Source organism: Bubalus bubalis, chromosome 17, assembly GCF_019923935.1.
Source record: "Bubalus bubalis isolate 160015118507 breed Murrah chromosome 17, NDDB_SH_1, whole genome shotgun sequence".
Lineage (NCBI taxonomy): Eukaryota > Metazoa > Chordata > Mammalia > Artiodactyla > Bovidae > Bubalus > Bubalus bubalis.
The window spans coordinates 54779956-54802372 of NC_059173.1; the positions used below are offsets into that span (position 1 = coordinate 54779956).

General features: G+C 44.1%; 1 protein-coding gene and 1 long non-coding RNA gene across 4 annotated transcripts in view; one reads left to right on the plus strand and one right to left on the minus strand.

The window, feature by feature from the left end:
• MAML3 (mastermind like transcriptional coactivator 3) overlaps positions 1–22417 on the minus strand; it is a 460242-nt gene that overhangs the window by 428508 nt on the left and 9317 nt on the right. The window lies entirely within an intron of this gene.
• Positions 16597–16919, plus strand: LOC123329990. The gene is made up of 2 exons (XR_006545657.2): positions 16597–16700; positions 16746–16919. It is a non-coding gene; the product is annotated as an uncharacterized LOC123329990 (long non-coding RNA).

Below are 22417 nucleotides of genomic sequence, written 5' to 3' on the forward strand. Positions count from 1 at the left end.
ATCTTGCTACATGTGATACTACACTCTCCTTAGTTTACACACCACTCTTCACCAACTGCACTATTCCTTTTTCATCTCCTTTTGAGGATGTCCCTCTCTAAGTGAAAACTGCTCTGTCATGTCTGACTCTTTGCAACTCCATGGACTATACAGTCCATGGAACTCTCTAGGCCAGAATACTGGAGTGTGTAGCTGTTCTCTTCTCCGGGGGATCTTCCCAACCCAGGGATCGAACCCAGGTCTCTCGCACTGCAGGTGGATTCTTTACCAGCTAAGCCACCAGGGAAGCCCAGGAATACTGGAGTGGGTAGGCTGTCCCTCCTCCAGGGGATCTTCCTGACCCTGGAATCGAACCGGGGTCTCCTGCATGGCAGGAGGATTCTTTACCAGCTGAGCTGCCAGGGAAGCCCAAATGAGGGGACGCTGTGGCTGCATGGCCTTCTAAAAATACACTGAATGTTGTTTTCCCAGGTTCCTGACCTCATTCTCTTTTCTTAATGCTGTATACCCTCACCCAATCTCATCCACTCTGATGTTTTAGCTATCTTCAATGTCTCCACCTACATTCAGACCTCTGGGCTCCACTCTAGGGCCTACATATCCAAATGACTGCTGGACATCCTTGCAGGATGGACCATAGCCTCTTTAAACTTTGCAAATACAAAGATGAACTGATCATCTTCCCTCCAAAACCTAAGGCATCTCCTATATTGGGTAATGATACCATCAGTCACAGCTTCCCAGGTGGCTCAGTGGTAAAGAATCCGCTTGCCAATACAGGAGACGTGGGTTCAATTCCTGGACTGGGAAGATCCCCTTGAGGAGCAAATGGCAACCCACTCTAGTATTCTTGCCTGGGAAATCTCACGGACAAAGGAGCCTGGCAGGCTACAGTCCATGGGGTCACAAAGAGTCAAACATCCCTTAGTGATTGAACAGCAACAACCAGCCAAGCCAGAAATCTAGACGTTATCTCTCATTGTTCTCAATAATCCCTGTCTCTCAATGAATTCTTGCCTGGAGAATCCCAGTGGACAGAGGAACCTGGTGGGCTACAGTCCTTGGGGTTACAAAGAGTCGGACACGACTGAGTGACTAAGCACAGCACAGCACTCAATGAATTACTTCCTCAATATTTTTCAAAAATAGTCTCATGTCTCCATCTTTACCTGCCACTCTCCTACTTCAAGCTCTTCAACATCTCCTGCCAGAATATTCCGTAATCTCCTAACTGACTTCCCTGCCTCCAGCCCTTGTCTCAAACCCATCCTTCACACAGTGGACACAATGCTTTATCTAAAGTTGGCTGGCCATATCACTCCCTTGTTTGCAACCCTCTCTCTCCAACTATATCACTGGATTTAAGCTCTTCACCTATATCACTGGTTTCTCTTCACCTGTATCATTGGATTTAAGCTCTTGAGCATGGCATATAATGCCCTCTGCTTCCTCATACCTGCCTAACTTACCAGCCTCTTCTCCCACCATTTTATACCCTGAAACTTCCATCTCAACAACACTAAGTAACTTGTGATTTTATGCCAATGCCGTTTTTCACACCTCCATCCTTCATCCGCCCCAGTCTTCTTCAAGCTCCTCCAGGGCAGGGGCGGTAGTCCAACTGGGCTGTTGTTTCATTGCTTAACCCAGCATTTGGCTCATTAACGGTGCCATATGAATGGTCAGGAATAAATAACAGAAGACATAGGAGAGTAGGTCCAAAATGAATGACACAGGTAGAAAGTATTAAAGGAATTCAAACTCATGTTGAAAGTCATTGCGATGGGGTCTACATGTACTTAATACTTTCCACACAAGAAGTGCAAGAGAGCTTGTAGGAGCTCAACTCCTCCTCAACACCCACCTCACACCTGGAGTCATGCTCTAATATTTTTTAGAGAAAACATGTTGGCTACCCACTGAGCCTACCATCACGAGGCATAAGAGTGGGCACCTTGGTGATGTGCCAATAACAACCGCTGACAATTATAGAATGTTTATGGTGTTATCTCTAACTTCTCTGAAAATTCTACATGAATTACACCTCTCAGTCTTCACATCAGCACTGTGAGGATGGAACTACTGTTATCCCTGCTTGACAGGTAGGGAAACTGAGGCCCACGTGTTAAGTAACTTCACTCAAGGCACAGACGTTGACTATTAAGGCACTCAATATTAGTCGCTCAGTCATGTCCAACTCTTGCAACCCCATGGACTGTGGCCCACCAGGCTCCTCTGTTCATGAAATTCTCCAGGCAAGAATACTAGAGTAGGTAGCCATTCCCTTCTCCAGGGGATCTTCCTGACCCAGGTCGCCCTCATTGCAGACAGATTTCTCTACCATCTAAGCCACCAGAGAAACGATTAAGGCACTCAAGGCATTTATTCATTGACTATTCATTGACTATCAATGTTGACTATTCTACTGTTGAGTGGAATGCAAGCCAAACCTCCATATATATTTCACTTAGTTTCCAAAACTACGTGGGTATCAAGAATTGACCCTGAATGAAAGGATGAAAGAACGTGTCATCTACCCTCTAAGCCACTGCTCCCACCAAATAGTCACTTTGCTAATTGACAGAATCGTGCCTTCACCCAGAGCCTCACAGACACTGTCATCAACACATCAAGACCTCCGTGACGAGACAGCTTCCTCTCCTCCAGAGTGAGGCCCCTTGCCCCCTCATCTGTCCATATTCTTCTCTGCTTTGCTCCCAACTTCTCCTCCCACCTTTGATTACTCAGGTTGCTTTAGAACATACAGGAGGCAAGATCTCTTCTTCATAAAATCAGAATGCTCGTCGCCTCAGGAGGTACAGATGCAAAAAATATTCACAAAGAAGGATTTATATAAAGTTATGGATGAGAAAACTAGTGGTTTGTAAAAAGGGAAGGATGGAACAGGAAGTTTGAAACCCAGAGAGGAAACCTTGGCCCAGGGGACAGCCGAACTTGGCTAGGAGATTAATTAAGTCCACAGGTGTGGACGGAGCACCTACTCTGTCCAAAGCACTATTCTGGGCCCAGAAAACAAGGAATACAAGAGACAAAAAGCCCTGCGTTTTGGAGCCTCAAGCTCTGACCACTAGCTGTTTCTGTCAGGTAGACTGGTTTGTGGAGCAGACGCTGCCACCTAGGACCTTGAGGTTCTTGGAAAACATTCTCTCTGTAGCCTGTCAAAAAAAGGCATGTTTTAGGGCTTCCCTGACGGCTCAGTGGTAAAGAATCTGCTTGCCAATGCAGGAGGCATGGGTTTGATCCCAGATCCAGGAAAATTCCACATGCTGAGGAGCAACTAAGTCTATGCACCACATAACCACTGAGTCTGTGCTCTACAGCCCGGGAGCCGCGACTACGGAGCCCACATGGAGCAACGAGAGAAAAACCCACACAGCAGCGAAGACTCAGCACAGCCAAGAAATTAAAACAAAAAATTAAAGAGTCACATTTTATACCTAATGGTTTGAGCCACAATATTTCAGCAATAATAATTATAATAAGGTGCACACATACACAGGCTCTCATCAGAGATAGTTCCAAAGGCAGCTATGCTAGTCCTTTAAATTTGTGCTAGAGCCCAAATAAGATTTTTGAGTTTGGCAATCTGGGAGAGAAGCAAGTTAATAAAAGTACACAGTACATTGTGAGAACAGCTATGGTTACCAGGCTAAACACGGGGGCCAAGCAACCCAGAGCAGACCCCTAGTAACCAGAACCCAGGTCAGGGCAGAGTGGAGAAAGCCAATCAGGGAAAAAATGGTGAAGAACAGCATCTGGGTGTGGACCCTCAAGATTTCCCTTCAACCATGGTCCACAGCACAAGCAACTATTAAGAGCATTCCACAGTGCTAACCCCATCATTCTCCTCCGAGGACCAACACGGAAAAGTCATTAGACACATTCATTAGTCACATATACTCTGGAGCAACATGCTCTGGATTTGAATCCCTGTCCTACCACTCATTAACCTTGGCAAGTAGTCAAAACTTTGGGACTCAGTCACTTCATCTCTTAAATGGAAACAATAATTACAACAACCTCATAGGATGGTTGTGAACATGAAAAGAGATGATAATATATAATATGTAAAGCATTTAAAAGTGTCTGGCACTCAGGAAATGTGAGCTGTTACTATTATTCCTTTTTCCATCAATAGGATCACAGAGACCCCCTTCCAAGCCATGGCAAATCCTGGAAGCCACATAGTTCATGACATAAATGAATAGCTTAGAAGCATGAGCTGTCCCATTCTGAAGTAAAACAAAAATTCAACCAAATTTCTAAACACACACACAAACACACAATTCTTAAGCATGCCTTCTTTCTCTAAGATATTTTTTTAAATCATATTAAGTCAAAACTGATTTTGACTGCAGTACCTGTTTTCAAAAGGTGAAGACCAAACTAAGGGTAGATTTTTTTCCTTCTTTAGTAACTGCCCCTGAAATGGTATAGATAAACTTATTTGCAAAGCAGAAATAGAATCACAGATGTAGAGAACAAACTTACAGTTACCAAGGACAGAAGAGGAGATTGGGATGAATTGGGAGATTGGGACTGACAAATATACACTATTAATACTATGCATAAAATAGATAGCTAATGAGAACCTCTGGTACAGCACAGGGAACTCTCCTCAAAGCTCTGTGGCGACCTAAATGGAAAGGAAATCCAAAAACGAGAAGATATATGTATACATGTACGGCTGATTCACTTTTCTGTATAGCAAAAAGTACAACAACATTTTAAAGCAACCACACTCCAATAAAAATTAATTGAAAAGAATAATAATTGCCCCTGGCTCTCTGAAGGACAGACGGAAAGTTGAAACAAAAAAGAAAATGGAAACAAGAGGAGTTTCCAAGCTGATGGCCAATCAGCGTTGCTACTAAAAGAGCCAAAGTGTAGGCGGTCATGTACAATCAAAACACTCCATGATTTGTGACTATTCTAATATCTGCAGTGGTGGAAAGGGTCTCAATAAGTCTAAGCAGGTATTAGCTAAAGCAGAGACACAAGAGATAGAGGAGAAAAAGTTAACTAAAAAAAAAAAAGCCTATCTGCAAACTTAAAACCAAGTAGGTAAGGTTTTTGGTTTGTTTTACAGATTTTTTGTTTTGCTTGTTTTGTTCTCATTTTCAGTTTAGCCTTTTTTTTGCTACACTGTGTATCATGTGGGATCTTAATTTCCCAACCAGAGATTGAACCTATACCCTCTGCGTTGGAAGTACAGAGTCTTAACCACTGACCCACTGGGGAAGCCCATTTGTTTTCCTTCTTAACTGTGGCATGGGACAAGAAGTCTATCAGTGCATCATAGCAACTGAATCACCTGTGTGAATCCCAAGTCTAAAATAAACATTAGACTCAACCAAGTTCATCTCTTGCCCTTTAATCGGACTGGAGTGACTTTTATCTTTCACCTTGGAATGATAAAAGAATACGAGTTGTTAGCAAAACAATCTGAATGTGACTTAATTCTGGGGCCTTCTGTTTTTTCATATGCTTGTCAAAACTATTCAGACAGAAACCAGAGAGAAAGTGTGCTTGCCCAAAAGGGAGGATGCAGAGGACAGAAAAATGGCTTTGGACCCAAGAATCTGCCTGATAGTGTACTCCACCTGGAAAGTTTTTGTTATTTTTCTTGCTCTATTGAGACCATCCAAGGAGTCTAATTTATGAAATTCTTTACTTATAAAATATGCTGGCAAACCTACTACAAAGCAAACTTCTTTGGAACTGAAGAAACAATATCTCTGTTTACAGATTGTGTCCTCATTATTTGCACAGATTGTCTCATAAATCGACCCACTGCTCATCCTCCAAACTCATGTTTCTAAAGGAAATTCAGCTAAAATACTGTATTATACTGTTCAAGATAGTCTACCAGTAAGAAATTGAGAGTCTAAAAGAATCACTCTGAAGGTCAACTATACAAATGTGCTACAAAAGCCTATAAACTGAAATTTTATACACTGATTTTCAGAAACTGACTAAGAGCCTCGGGATATTATTTGGGCTTATCAAAAGAAGGTTAAAATCAGTGGTAAAGAATCTACCTGCCAGTGCAGGAGACACAAGAGACACCAGTTCAATCCCTGGGTGAGGAAGACCCCTGGAGAAGGAAATGGCAACCCACTCCAGTATTCTTACCTGGAAAATTTCATGGACAGGGGAGCTTGGTGGGCTACAGTCCATGGGGTTGCAAAGAGTTGGACATGACTGAGCATGCACACAATGATTTGTAAATTTACAAATCATTAAGAAGTGGTACAAAAAAGGCACCTTGGTTTCACTATTAGATGGCAGATGGCTGATTGAAAGAGAAGAGGAACATGGTTTCAACCAACTAGAAAAACAAAGTTGAGTTTTCTAGCCACATTTGAAGACTCTAGCCCTGAAGTTTAGGACCCATGCCATAAATAATAAGGATGGGATGAAATACCTCAGCCAACATCATAGTTCAGGTCCAACCAAGAGATATCTGTGGAGTTCCTCCTATACATCAGGCCCAATCTCTCTTCTAAAGAGGCTCACCACACAGTGTGGAAGCCACACAAGACAAGGACCACTGATGTATATGGCGCTAGGAGAACATGATGAGAAAAGGAGGGGCCAAGGGTTCTAAACGGAGAGCACCGACAGAATTAGAAAACACTCCTTCACGCTCTGCGGACTTAATAAATTTTACACACCCTATTTCCAAGCAGGGCTCATGTCCATGTGCATTAAATCTATAAACTATATTTAGGGGCTTCCCTGGTGGCTCAGAGGGTAAAGCGTCTGCCTGCAATGCAGGAGACCCGGGTTTGATCCCTGAGTCAGGAAGATCCCCTGGAGAAGGAAATGGCACCCCACTCCAGTACTCTTGCCTGGAAAATCCCATGGACAGAGGAGCCTGGTAGGCTACAGCCCATAGGGTCGCAAAGAGTCAGACACGACTGAACGACTTCACTTATTTACTTACTTATGATCTGTTAGACAAAACCCTCCAGTCATTCCAGCGAAGGCTGAGCTCTCTTGCTTCTGTGGTGGTGGGGGCCTCTTAGTAACCAGAAAGAAGGATGCAGATATTCCTAGGATTTAAGTCAGTACCAGCATGGCTACACAAAGTGGACTAAACGCTAGCATAGTAGAAATATTTCCTTCCTACTGGGAAGTGTCCTTACAAATCCACTAAATGAAACCATGAGTTTTGTGGTCCTAAGATATTCAGTGATTCACTCAAGGTCATACAGTTTGTTGGGGGGAAAGCTTGAACTAGACCAGATTTCCTGGCTCTCAACGTAATATTCTTTGAGTTAAACCAACTGCACCCCAATCATGGGGATGAGAGACAGAGGGTGGTGGGAGCATTTGTTATATTTGATTATCAGAAATTCTGTCTATATTAGACACAGAATAAAGATTATACAGCCACCCAGAGGAACTTACTGGCTTGGTGCTGACTTAGCCGACAGAATGTGTGTGCTTAGTCACTCAGCTGAGTCTGACTCTTTGCCCGACTTTGTAGCCCACCAGGCTCCTCTGTCCAGGGGGATTCTCCAGGCAAGAATACTGGAGTGGGTTGCCATGACCTCCTCCATGGGATCTTCCCAACCCATGGATCAAATCCAGGTCTCCCACATTGCAGGTGGATTCTTTAGGTCTGAGCCACCAGGGAAGTCCTAGGCCAGGAGAAAACCCCCTAAAAGCAGCAGACATCAGCTGCTGAGGGAGCATTCCCTTGTTCTCAGCACCCAGCACCCACAGGGCACAGGGCAGAGCCCTCATCAGGGGAAGGAGGGGACACCCTGGGTAAGGGGCTAGAGGGAGGAGACCCTTTCAAGAGGTGACCTCACTTCTACCCCCCAAACCACAAGCTGCTCTGCTTGAGGACTCAGAGGCAGAAGGCGCCTGGGAATTTGTGCAGATCGAAAACGATGCATCAGTAGGGAACAAGCCAGGAAGGACAGTCAGAACAGGGCTTTCACCAGACGTTCCACGTGTCTCCAAGCACCTGCACAGACTTTCTGTCTATTGCACAAAGCAGCTCTAGGTCATGACGGGTCTGCATCCACACATCTCTAGCGGTCCTTGCCCTCTCTGCCTCATTTCCGCCTCCTTCTTCTCTCCAGCTCTCTTCCCCTGGCCCATTCTCCTTCACGTCCACTGATGGTGACCACAGGCCAGAGCATCTGCAGTCGCCCACTGCCCCAGGGCCAGAGGCTGGAAAGTAGCAAAGGGGAAGTTTCTTTGGATCTCTGCCTCCAGTCTCCTCTTAGGACAAGAACTGCGGGGCGTTCCCCACCCTCCTAAAATCAGGAATACTCTCTCTGATTTCTAGGACATCAGAGATGTCACCAAGTCCATATGCTTCTCTTAATAAGAAAGGACTGGAACTTCCCTGGCGATCCAGTGGTTAGGATGCTGAGCTTCCACTGTAGGGGACACAGGTTTGATCCCTGGTCGGGGAAGTAAGATACCGCAAGTTGTGCAATGTGGCCAAACAAACAAATCACTTTAAAAAAAAAAGGACCATCCTTCTAAAGGCACAGTGGTCATGAGATTGATGAGATGGTTTAACAGCTGAGCAAACAGGTTTCGTTTTATCTCCGGTAAGCAGGGGCCACGGGGAGTCCTGTACCAGTGTAACCATCAGCTGTGTTCTTGTCCACACTCTTGTCCACACTCTGCAGCGTGTCCCTGATCTCTCAGCGTCATGCCTGCGTCACTAATAACAAGCTTAGGAGAGCGAAAAAGAGGAGAGCCACATACTCCATGAATGCCTGTGCTCCCTAGTCCTCTCCCAGAAGAACAGAGTTCTTTCACTGAGCAAGAGACTCAGTTAAAATAAAACAAAACTGGAGAAAGAGATGGTCTTATTAATGTATTGACACTCGCCACAAAGTCTGGCCTATCTCAATAAGCCACTTTCTGTTTGCATCCACCTGCTCCCCTCCTAAGACTAAAAAAAAAAAAATAGGAAAAACAAAGATGACTTCCAGATAACTATGCTCCTCACAGCTGTGCAGTCAAGAGGAGGAAAAACACCTTTTCTAACTTCCTCTGGCGCTCACTGAGAACTCTGGACTTCGGGGAGGCTATTAGAAAAAGGTTAAATATGAGACTCGATAATGACATACCAAGGGACTCGTGTCAGGGCTGTTTGAACACTACTCAGAAGCAATTGCTGTCGAGAGCTGGCGACCACTTTAAAGAGCTCTGGCGAGGTCTGCACGTAGATGACTCCATGGTGCCCTGGGAGGAGCAGGCTGAAGCCTCCTTATTCTGCACCAACATCCTTGAAAATATTCATGCTCCATTTTTTAATTCCAAGATTACTAGATACTCATATCCAGTAATTCTTTCCTCCACGTGGCATATTTTCTTATAGTGTTCTTTGTTTAATTTTCATTTTACAAAGACACAGCTTTATGTACACAACCGTATCCTCTCCATTCTCTTGCTGCTATAGGGTTTTTGGTCTACATCTTTAGACTCTGTGTTTCATTTACTCGCAACAAAATTGTCAATTGTTTAATATCACCAGCAAGTTTTTACTTCAAAAGTTCTGTTGGTATAAGTTAAAAATGAGTATGTAACCCTTTTCTGCCCCTACAGCTAGATCATTCCCCCTTATAAAACGTGTGGTTATGCCCAGAGCACCTTGCACTATCCACAGCAGGGTTATGAACAACCAGCCACTGACAGTGTGTGACTGGCTCACCATCCCCTGGTGCTTTATAATGATAACTAGAAAGTACAGAGTTACACAGTCCCCAGAAGATACTTATAATCGAATCACGGGGCATTCTGTGAATGTTTGGGATGGCGATCAGAGGACCACAAAGTGATACTGTTTCTAACTCTTGCCAGCTAGAATGTAAATGAAGCACCCTGAAATTCAATTATAAGAGTCCTTTAGGTATTAAATAATTATAATACAAATCACATTGGGGGGGGGCAAGTGTTTTTTTAATTGAACTGTCCCCATAGCCCCTGCAGATTTCTATTTCTTAATAGTTCGGAAAAACAACACAGCTGGAATTTCAGATTCACGGTTCTTCATCCAACTGGAAAAGCTGTACCAAACGCAGAATGTCAATAGGCTGTTTCTACTTTTGCTTTGCCTCCTCCTCACTGAGTGACCTGATAAGTGAGCTGAGTCTCACTGTAGCTCTGCTTATCCCATAAATGTGCTGCATAACAGAATGTCTAATATTATTGTGCAAATATAAAATGGCCAAAGAGAATCCACAAGTTTAATTCAGTGGAACCAAGGATCCTTTGTCTATCTAAATATTCACCTACTCTTAATACCCCAAAACGTCTTATTTCTTACCCTTGCCTTCTTCCTCTTGTCTCCCGCGTTTCTTTCCAGCTCTCTTTCTTTCTCCCCTATTCATCCCTTCCAACTTCTCCACTAGCGCTCCCTGGGGGAGGCTGTGAGAGTTGTAGTAAAACCTCCCCAGTGGCTGTGGGTACCTCCACGGTGCTCAGGACAAGGAAGACGAAGAGTTAAGTGTGGGTCGTTTTAGTCATTTTCTTGCTTCCATCTTTTAAAAGGATAGAAGGTAAAGATTGTCCCCCTAACTCAGGAAACTCAGGAAAGTAAAAGCTGAAATATCTCTCCCAGAACATGACTTGTGAAAATACACCATTAAGGCAAGGTTGAAAGCATGTTCCCACCATCAGGGAGCTTCTAGAACCAACCCAGCTAGTAAATAGCAAACAGGAACCCCTCATTCTTCAGGAGGCTCTGACTCTCATCTGGGGCACAGACAGGGACTGTCCCAGCCCCCCAGGGCTACAGCAAGGGCCTCATTACTCACACCAAATTTATAGAAGAGATCTATTTTCCTTCAAATAGAAACATTTTCTTCAAGGCCAGTGATCACAAATGTAAAACTAAAGGCCTGAAAAAGTATCAGTTCCCGCAGAGCGCTCCAATGTAATCTCTGATTAGTCATTAGTAGAACATCACAGAAATAAATAAATATACATACACATACATATGTATATTTTTTTTCCCAGCAGATTCGGCCTTGGAATGACATTTGTTCAGGAGAAAAAGAAATTCACTCATTCCAACACCAAAACGAAACCTTTATGGGTGTTCTGCCAAAAAAAAAAAAAAAAAGAAGTTCTCTAGACTTCAAGAATGGGCTTCCCAAGCGCCGCTAGTGGTAAAGAATCCACCTGCCAATGCAGAAGACAGGAGGCCTGGGTTCGATCCCTGGGTCAGGAAGAACCCCTGGAGGAAGACATGGCAACCCACTCCAGTATTCTTGCCTGGAGAATCCCAAGGTCAGAGGGGCCTGGAGAGCTACAGTCCATAAGGTTGCAAAGAGACACGACTGAATTGACTTAGCACATATGCACACAGAGATCAAGAATATGGTGACATTTGGTGCTCCTCAATCAGGGTATCAATGCCACCCGTCTTCTCCTTTCAGCTCCTGAAATAAAAATATTCTCCGGCACACAGCACAATAGCACAGGCTACTGCTCTTCCTCATGGAGTGTGATTCTCTCTGAAACTCGCCTTCTGCTACGTTTGCAGGAACCACTCTCCCAGGACCATGTGGCCTTTCTGGGTCTTTCCTTGCACTCTGGAGTCAAGAAGAAAGGAACCAGAATGAGTGACCCTGACTCCATAGAAGCTGAAGTCGTAAAGGATTCAGGATGCTGGTACAACTCTGGCCGGTGTGGGGCATGGTCACGGCACAGCCAAGGAGAACCCTCTGAGCAAAGTAGAGTTAATTAGTCTTTTTATGCACACACACATGCCAGCCTCACACATCTAAAAAATACACCCATGCTAAGCAAAGGGCCTATTTTAGCAGTGTCTTGTAAAAACTAGATAGACGGGTATACACGCTCCCTTGGAGCAGCAACCCTGGCCCTAAGGTACTAGCTGGCTTTCGCTATCCTAGTCTTAAGAATCAAGAGGGAACATGCAAGGCGCATCTGAAAAGTACTAAACACAAAACAAAGCCTTGTTCACTCTCACCAGAAGTGAGCCCCGGTGAATTAATGCGTCTCTAATAACTCACTGGCATTCCTGCAGGAAATTTCCCTTTGGTTATGGAGCCACTGGGCTGCGATGGAAAAAAAAGATCCTAGTTTCTCCTTGCGGAACAAATGATCTGATTAGTGACCAAAGGAAGGAGGCGTGAACGCTGCCCAAGTCTGAGTCAGCCGCAGTACAGCCTGGCTGGCCTGGAGCCAAGCCCTCCTGCCAAGGAGACTAGAAGTTTCTGAAGAGCCACCACAGGCCCGATGCCTCGAGTCACTCGGACAAAAGCTGGTCACCGAGTCCAGCAACTGGGTTGCCAGGCACCATATGCTCGGCAATATTGTCCTCCTGCAGCACGGGGGCCTGTGCGCCGGGCTCCTGTGTGCTGCGCAGCTGTCAGCCCAGGCGCTGTTTTATCATTATTTTCACTGTTTTATTACTTTTCTGGGAATTCAAATCAGTGTAACCGCGCTTGATGCGCCGGGTGAAAAATGGTGTCTCCCTCCCCCCTCCTCCTTCAACCTAATGAATTGCCTTTTTTCATATCAAAGAGTAATGAGCACCAAACCACATAATATTTATTCATGGAACAAAAGACAGAGGGATGGAGGGGGTGGAGGGAAGCAGAAGCCATTCCTGGGTGTGGAGAGGAGAAAAGCTGGACGTTTTAAAGGAGCTCTTCCTGCTGATCTCCAGTGACACGGGGTTCTGTGTGCAGGAAAAGCCAAACCTTTCCAAGCTCCCACCTTCAAGCTAGTCCTAAGTCAATGCTTAGAGACCCTGTGGCTAAGAGCTCACAGTGACTGAAAGTAACTCATGGCATAGAGTTGACAGTGACCTGGATCAACACTTTCTTTCCCAGTGAAACTCCTCTGCACAGCCTTCTCTCCTCTCTTGTGAGCACTAACCAGGTATATCTCAGAACATTCTAGACAGACCCCTTTTTTTCCGTATCACATGACCTCCACTGTGGATGAGGGCTTGATCCGGCCCAGGGAGGAAGAGCCGTAGGAATAATGGTGACACAGGAGCCTTATTTGCTCATTTCTTTTATTAGATGCTGTGAATTTTACCCACCTCCCCTCCCTTTTTGCCCAAGTCAAGCTCACACTCTGTTCCACGTTTTCTTTCCAATCCAAAAAAAAGAAAATAAGTACAATAGTAGGAATAATTTAAGCCAACCCATGGTTAATCTCCTTCCCTATAGACACTGAGACAGGTCTCCTACGCAAAGCATCCCCAAATTGGGAGGGACTACCAACTCAAGTTAATATGCCAAATGAACCATGTTTCTTAAAGGCCACATCCCCCAATGGGCAAGTCACCAAAGTGAGAGGAACTCTTTCCTTTAATGTAAGAGGGCTATTAAACAAAGGTTTCTCAAAAAACGACACAGACTCATGCTCAGAGAGAGATTAAGAGGCACTGAGAACATTAGGAATTTTTAACACCAGTGGCCAAGTTGCTGTTTCTTCCTCCCATTTCACTGCTCAGTATCTTGAATTTCTCCATCTAAAAATCCTACATTGTTATACACACTATTATATATAAAACATCTAAACAACAAGGACCTACCAAATAGCACAGGGAACTATATTCAGTATCTTTTGTAATAACCTATAATGGAAAGGTATCTAATATATCTGAATCACTTTACATCTAAAACTAACAAGGAAAATTAACTACACTTCAATTAAAAATGGTTTTAAAAAATCTATGTTGGGAATACAAAATATTTTTTAAACTATGAAAAATATTTAAATTCTTAAAAAAATCACACCATAACCCACTTCTTCCTATGTCCCAGGCCACCCAGACAGCTGATTAATTTATCTGGATAATTTCACTCAAACCCAGTCATGGAATCCTTTGCTAAAGCAACCCTCTTGCTCCCTCCTCTTACAGTATCAGTTCTGTAAGGCTGTCAAAGCTAATTATCTCTCTTCTCTAATTTATTGCTCTTCAGTGTATCATAAACACATAGATTACAAAAAGTTGAAGAAAACAAGTGAAGTGTGCATTACACTGTGAAGGAAAAGACAGACAAATAATTATTCAGAGTATCCACTCTCTGTTAATAGAGTAATGAAAATGGCATTAGGAAGAATGGATGAGAATGCCGAAGCCAGCCAATCCCCCTTCCCTCTTCCATATATGGCTGTCCCCACCCCCATGAGCCAATACCAGAAACTCCTACACCATCACTTTAGGGTAAAGAGGGAAGCAAAATTCTTAGGTTGGCAGTCCTTTGACATTCCAGACCACAGATAAACACGGAGCCTACCAAACCAGTAACACAGACAACCGGCACCTCAGCAGACGGAACAAAGACACAGCCTGCCCTGCACACACCGTCATTAAGCTCCCTTCCTTAAAACTATTGTTACACATTTCCAAGTGTTCCAATTCCAATCTCAGACCACAAACTTCAAGTTAAAAGAAAATGCCCCTGAATGATTCATATCAGTTCTTTCAATCTAAGAACAGAATCAAAGGTTGAAAAAAAAAAAAGCAAGTCTATTTGAATTTCAACAGCCAAGAAGAGAGCTATCCCAGACCTACAAAGTACCAGTGTATGTACTACTCTGCCACCCTCCAAGTTACCGTGGCATGGACCAAGTTCATCAGCGTCTCCAGACCTAGTCCATACCTGCCAAAAAAATTTTTTTTCCAGGATAGTTATTCAATGTCGTGACAAATAGCTTTTCCCAATAGTCCTTCAACAGGTTCTAAGAAGTAAGCTGCGTGAAATCCAAAATCTAAAGGCGTCGTTTCTGTGCTTCAGTGACGAAAAACGAACGTGTCTTCAAAAAATCCAATAGCAGCTGCAAACCATTTAGGAATTCCCAGTTACACAGAAAAAGACGTTTTCAACCTTTTAGCTATAACAACTCCTAAACTGAGAAAGTTGCTTCTTTATATAAACCACCTCTGTTTACCCAACTTCAGAGGCTCTCCCGGGAAAGGGCTACTGCAGGATGTGAATAGTAAGGGAGTGTTACAACTGGAGAGGTGCTGAACTGCAGACCCCCCTGTAAGGAAATACCCGAAGTGATTAAAGATAAATACCACCTGCAGATTCTGTGACGCGGACCACTGCTCCAGCCAACCATGTCCTCATGGTGGCCAGGAGAAAGGGGGGGCTGAAATCCCACAGTGGATTAGAACTGGGGGCAAAGGTGCCAAAACAGAATATGCCAGCAGTTACCTGGTGGCTCAGACAGTCAAGAATCTGCCTGTAATTCGGGAGACCCGGGTTCGATCCCTGGGTTGGGAAGATCCCCTGGAGAAGGAAATGGCAGCCCACTCCAGTATTCTTGCCTGGAAAATCCCATGGACAGAAGAGCCTGGCGGGCTACAGTCCACAGGGTCACAAAGAGTTGGACACAGCTTAGCGACTACACAGCATAGGGGATCTATGTTTTACCCCCTAGGGGAACTCTGGCGTTATTATCACGTAGCCATTCTGCAGCCAAAACTCAAGGTCAAACCATTACAACAGTTGTGTTTCTTTCACGTACTATCCAGAAAATTTTGTAGAGCTCGGACATATGTCCGATTTCTTTGCATAAATGTTAATGTTAACCTCCAGATATTCCTCTGCAGGAATTACAGCCATAGTAATTTGACTTTCTTAAAAAAAAAATAAGTCTGAAACATACTTTTGATAAGGTATGTTTTTTAAAAAACACCATAATGAGATAAGACCTGATTCTGAGCATTTCTTATCTATCACAAATCACCTCTGGGCTCTTTCAAAAGGAAATAAGAAAATGCTTTTTAAAGGAACTAGAAATTAAAAGTTTATTGCAGCACTGCTATAATATTACCAGCCTTTAGAAAGTAGTTTTTACCTAACAGCTATAGTCAGAAATCTATGAAATAACTAATATTCAAAAGAGAGAACCATTTATACTGTCCGCCATCAGTGTAAAGGTATAATGTTATACTTGGGGCAAAATGCAAGGCAGCTGTCCACCTTTTACATACATGGAAGTCATCCTTCAAAGAAGACATCTGGGTGCTAGAAATGAAAGAAACAGATCCAGGAAAAATCAGAAACAAACACAGAGAAAGTCAGATGACACTCCTCAGAGGGAGAGTAGACTAGCAAAAACGAAACTCGACTGTTTAAACTTGACGGTCAGCAGAAGAGTCAGAGGTTGAAGTTGCATTGCATGATCCGACCAGCAACTTGAAGGATGTCTTCGTGGATCGTCCTGGCTGGCCCAGTTTCAGGATCAGGAGCAAGGTCCTTACTTCATGTGCCTAATCAGCTCTTGCTATGTAAGCTACTGGGGCAGAAGATATCTAGCTGTCTTTAGACTGAAGCCCCTCCCCTAAAGTCTGCATTGTGCACACAGCTGCATTAGCTTAGCTGGCCAAAGGGGCTTTTCTCACCAAGATGCTGTGCAGTGCGGCTAAAGGAAATAGAAGCATAGAAAATGGCTGTCACTAGTTAGTGTCTAGATCAACAACTGAAGCAGAACATCTGGTTTATTGGAATCACTGGGGAGAGCATGACCTCAAAAGTGGAGGCCAGTCACCTACAGCTCCACCTTTGGTTTACTTCTGTGGTTCAAATCACCGCCACCGACATTCTGTACAACTCTCCAGGCCCCACTGCCACTGTGACAGAGGTAAAACCTGAGTTGGTGGTAAAGGAGATGAGGAGAGAGGGTCACCAAGGCCAGAGGTATGTGGGGCCAGGAGACAGCAAAGAGGGTCACCAAGGCCAGAGGTATGTGGGGCCAGGAGACAGCAAAGAGGAGACAGCAAAGACTTGGCCTTCCAATGAGGGTGCTACCAGGGATTCAATCCCTGGTTGGGGAGCTGAGGTCCCTCATGCCTGAAGGCCAAACACCCAAAACATAAAACAGAAGCAATATGGTAACCAATTCAACGAGTGAGTGCTCAGTTGTGTCCGACTCTTTACAGCCCCATGGACTGCAGCCCACCAGGCTTCCCTGTCCATGGGATTCTCCAGGCAAGAATCCTGGAGTTGCTTGTCATTTCCTATTACAAGGGGATCTCCCCAACCCAGGACTCCAACCCGCATCTCCCGCACCTCCTACATTGGCAGACGGATTCTTTACCACCGAAACTTTTTAAATGGTCCACATCGAAAAAATAAAAATCTTATAAAAATGAAACAGCAGAGCTAACCAAGGACCAACACGTCCAGGGATCTTCATGCTGGGCTCCTGTTCAAACAGATCTGAAAACCTAATGGCAGGTGAGGACTGCTTCTGCGGAGAGCATGGTTCTTTTGAAAAGGCAGCCGCTCACACCATCTTTTCAAGACAGAACTCTTCAGTCTGGCAAAGGCAGAACAACATTGTAGCCAAGAGTATAGATTTTGGAGCCAAACTGCTCCAGCTCTTGTAGAAATACAGACTATAGTTCTGAGAATCTTACTGGAGGGCAGCTGCCATGCCAAAGGTAAATGAAAATGGCAAAGAAGGGCAGTTTTGAGACCACCTCACCTGTATGCTGAAAAGTGATAGGATTTCTCCTGTCTAAACAAACACTGGAGAGCAACTGTCGAGGCAAGTCCATTTTGATGCATTTTCTTCAGCTGGCCAGGTCAGCAGGTTGTTATTACCATGTTACACAGATGACTGGATTAGTCAGGGTAATTGAGCCTGGAGGAAGTGGCAACTCACAGACCTGTGATTTTTATGACCACTCAAACCTGCACGCACGGCCACCCCAGGTACCGTGCCACCCACAGAAAGATATTTTACATATAAAGCCATGCAGGCCTGGGGAACACCAAGCTCAAGAAAGGTACAGAGAACTACAAAAGTTGTTCAAGACAGTGAATTCCCCATGTTCACAGCCTGAACCAGCACTGGTTAACTAGACTCCTACTCACTTCGCCACTGGGACCAGATGAAAAGAAAGAAAGTCATTTCTGTAAGATGTATGACCAGATATACAGCCTTTAAAAATTAACAGTGTTGACGCAGACTGCAGTGACACACACCAAGCGCTACAGCTGACACTTTTTTTTTTAAAGCCATATTTTTCAGGAGACACAATTATCACTTGCCCTAAAATGGATTGTAATAAATAAGATCCAGGATCCATGTTAAACAATATTAGATTAAGAGATTTGGCTTCTTCAGAAGAAACAGACTTCTTCTGTTTATCCATATTACATATATGGAAGCAAGTCCAAATTTGTGTTACAGAAATCTCACATATGTACAAGGATAAATGGATAAGGACGTCCATTGCAATTAAGTAAGGCTTAATTGGCAGAAAATGAGAAACTATCGGTCTCTCAAAGTATGGGATCACTCAATCAATTTTGCGATATTTTATTCTGGAATCGGGGGCTTCCCAGGTGCCACAATGCTAAAGAATCCACCTGGCCAATACAGGAGATTCTGGAGATGTGAGTTCAATCCCTGGGTCAGGAAGATCCTTTGGAGGAGGATGGCAACCCACTCCAGTTTTCTTGCCTGGAGAATCCCATGGACAGAGGAGCCTGCGGGGCTATAGTCCATGGGGTCACAAAGTCAGACACAACTTTTTTTTTTTTTTTTCTGGCTGCACCAAGTGGCTTGTGAGATCTTAGCTCCCTGACCTGGGATCAAACCCAGATCGTTGGCAGTGAAAGTATAGAGTTTTAGCCACTGAACTGCCAGGGAATTCCCAGGTAGTTCTTTTTCTATCATGAGGATATGAAGAGGAAGAAAGAGACAAAGGCCCTATCCTCTAATAACTGGTATTTTATTTTCATATTGTTTAATAAAAGTTTTATCATTAAAAAAAGAAGGATGTTGTCATCGCCAACATTTCAGCTAACTGAACAACTTCTGCTGGAACATTCTGGCTCATCAACACAGCCCATTTCATCTGTGAACAGTTTCTATTTTCATAATTGCTTTTTTAATATATTAAACCAAACTTTGATTCAAATAATCGCCAGCCACTGATCCTAACTTTATCCCCTGGAGGCCACAAAGAGTGCTCTAATCCTTTCTTCATCACATGACAGCCCTTCAAATATTTTAAGAAAGCAATCATATCATGCCCCAAATCAGACTAAACACCTCCAGGTCTTCCAACTGCTCTTCATGTGACATGGTTTCAAGTCCCTGTGCCTTCCTGCTTGTTCCCTTCCAAATGCTCTCTCTCTCTCTAATTTCTTCTAAAAGCCTGACGTCAAGCCGTGGTTATGGTGCCAGTGTGTGTGTGTGTGTGTGCTTAGTCATTCAGTCGTGTCTGACTCTTTGCAACCCCACGGATTGTAGCCCGCCAGGGGCATCTACTCCAAAAAAAAAAAAAAGAAAGAAAACTGATCTTTCTTGTTTTTAAAGCCTTGTTTTTAACAACCACCCTTTAATCTTATTCTCCACCACACCAACTAATCCTCTCCCCTCCACAAAGTGATTTTATTTGAAAAACAGTGAAATAAATGTTGCTACAGAAAGCAGTGCCAGAAACTATAGAAAACTTGCAAGAAGATACAAAGCATCTAGTATCGTTAGGATTTCCTTAAATGTGAGCTTATGGCCTGTGCATTCTCAGTTGCTCAGTCATGTCTGACTCTTTGCAACCCCACATTCTGTAGCCTGCCAGGCTCCTCTGTCCAGGCAAGAATACTGGAGTGGGTTGCCATTTCCTTCTCCTAGGGATCCTCCTGCCCCAGGGATTGAACCCAGGTCTCCTGCATTGCAAGTGGATTCTTTACCGTCTGAGTCACCAAGGAAGCCCAAGAATATTGGGGTGGGTTGCCATTTCCTCCTCCAGGGGATCTTTCTGACCCAGGGATGGAACCCACATTTCCTGTGTCTCCTGCAGTAGCAGGCAGATTCTTGACTGCTGAGCCACTTGGGAATCCCTGTTAGCTTGTTAACGATTTCCATTAACATGTTCTCATCAAACCACAAAGACTGTTTTACCCAGCTCATCTGAAACATAAATGATGCTCTGCTGTGAATACAATGACAGTAAGGACCTGGGTTCATTATGAATCCCCTGCACCTAGAAACAGTATCCAATATGTAGCAGTTGTTCAGGACCTTGCCGTGACACCCCGGCTTCCCCATGAGTGAAATAAGCCTCAGATCACTCTAAGTCTGCACTTACTGCTACTACTGCTAAGTCACTTCAGTCATGTCCGACTCTGTGCGACCCCATAGACGGCAGCCCACCAGGCTCCCCCGTCCCTGGGATTCTCCAGGCAAGAACACTGGAGTGGGTTGCCATTTCCTTCTCCATTGCATGAAAGTGAAAAGTGAAAGTGAAGTCGCTCAGTTGTGTCCGACCCTCAGCGACCCCATGGACTGCAGCCTACCAGGCTTCTCCATCTATGGGATTTTCCAGGCAAGAGTACTGGAGTGGGGTGCCATTGCCTTCAGCAGGAGGCAAAAAGTGACAGGAAAGTAATTCATAAAAACAAGCCCAGCATTTACGTAGCACCATAAAATCTTTGGAAGTCTTACATATATTAATTCATTTGAGCCAAACAACCGCTCCGGCAGGGAAATGGGAAAATGCTCAGAGATGCTAGGCAACTCATCCAGATAGGAGCGGGCCAGGCTTTTTGGTGTTTGTTCTACTTAAGAAATCTTGGCTGTAAAGAAGCTGATGGAGGAAACCAGCATGACCGGGTCAAGGTTACCTTCTTCCCAGGGACTGGCTGTCTATCTCATGGCAACACCGCTCCCCTCTCCACCCTGCAAGTAGTAAGAGTGTTTTTGAAAAGCTGTAAAGAAAGCCTCACTGTATTTTCAACATTCTAAGGGAGCTCCTTGTTTAAGGCATGGTTTCTCAGTAGCAGCAACACTGATCCTTTGGACACGGTGATTCTTTGTTGCGGTTGTATTTAGGAGGTTTAACAGCATCTCTGGCTTCTACCGACTAGACACCAGTAACACCACTCCAACTGTGACAACTGAAACTGTCTCCCAACACTGCCAAATGTTCAGCTTGGGGGCAAAATATCCACTACAGGAGACTCTCTGATTTCAAGGAATCCTGTGGTAAACCCACTTAAATGGCAGAGGTAGTCATTTAAGGAAGCAGGGAAATATTTCAGGAAATTTTTTTTTTCAGATACAAATGATTTTAACATTAACTCGGAAAAATATATATTTGAGTTTTAGCAATGTCTGCAGGTTCAGAATAGACTGCTAAAATCATATGTTACTGCCATAAACTCCCAAGGCTCCAGGATACTCTTTACCCCCAGTGAGCAAAACCTCTCTTGCCACCCATTCCAGGAGATGCCTCCAAAATCCTCACCCACCTCTTGCCTCTCTCTCTTACCACTACAGTTTCTTAAAGCCTTTTACTGGGAACCAGTCCCTTTAGATTCACTCTCAATCATCGAGTTACTTTCAGCATCTAACAAACAATCAAAGAAGGAAAAATAACCCACCACTGTGAGAAGGAAGGGCACTAGCAGAGCTTGTCTTTAGAGCTGTGCAATCCTTTTGAGTCAGAGTTACAACCCAGGTTGAATCTGCACAAATACACTCAGCATTTCAGCCTTTTCTTTTGAAGGAAAAGAAGCCCCTGTCCTGACATGTGTTTTCTGGAGGTGGAGAGAGATACTGTTAGAGAGATACGGTAATGGTTCTAACGTCTTCACAAGCACAAGTGACCGTGTTAAGGATCAGAGAGTCCGTAATATGAAACATTACAAAACTAGATTCTACCCAATAGAATGGGGACTTAGGAGTTAAGACATTCTGGAGGCTGTTAGTTTAAATATTTCATTCAAGTTGTCTATGGTTGTTAAGCCACTGCTCAAGGAAGATGAGTGTTAGTTACTCTTACTTTAAAAGATTCTACTTCAGCATCTGATGCAAAGAGCCGACTCACTGGAAAAGACCCTGATGCTGGAAAAGATTGAAGGCAAAAGGAGAAAGCAGCAGCAGAGGATAAAATGGTTAGAGAGCATCACTGACTCAATGGACATAAACAGTATCTGGGAGATAGTTAGTAGAGGGGAGAAGGAAATGGCAACCCACTCCAGTATTCTTGCCTGGAGAATCCTGTGGACAGAGGAGCCTGGAGGGCTGCTGTCCATGGGGTTGCACAGAGTCAAACACGACTGAAGCGACTTAGCATGCTTGCATGCATTGGAGATGGAATTGGCAACCCACTCCAGTATTCTTGCCTGGAGAATCCCAGAGACAGAGGAGCCTGGTGGGCTGCTGTCTATGGGGTGGCAAAAAGTCAGATACTACTTTGTGACTAAACAACTTCAGCATAAAAGTCATTCTAACCAATGGAAGGTCCAAATAATTAAGGAGAGGTGTCTAAATTATTTTTAAGAAATCACTTTCCTTATGTCAGAGGAAGTACTGCAGGTCTTTTGAGATTTTTATTAAATTCCCCCAAGAATAGTAGGCACAGCTTGCCCTTAAAAAAACCCCCTGAACCATAGTA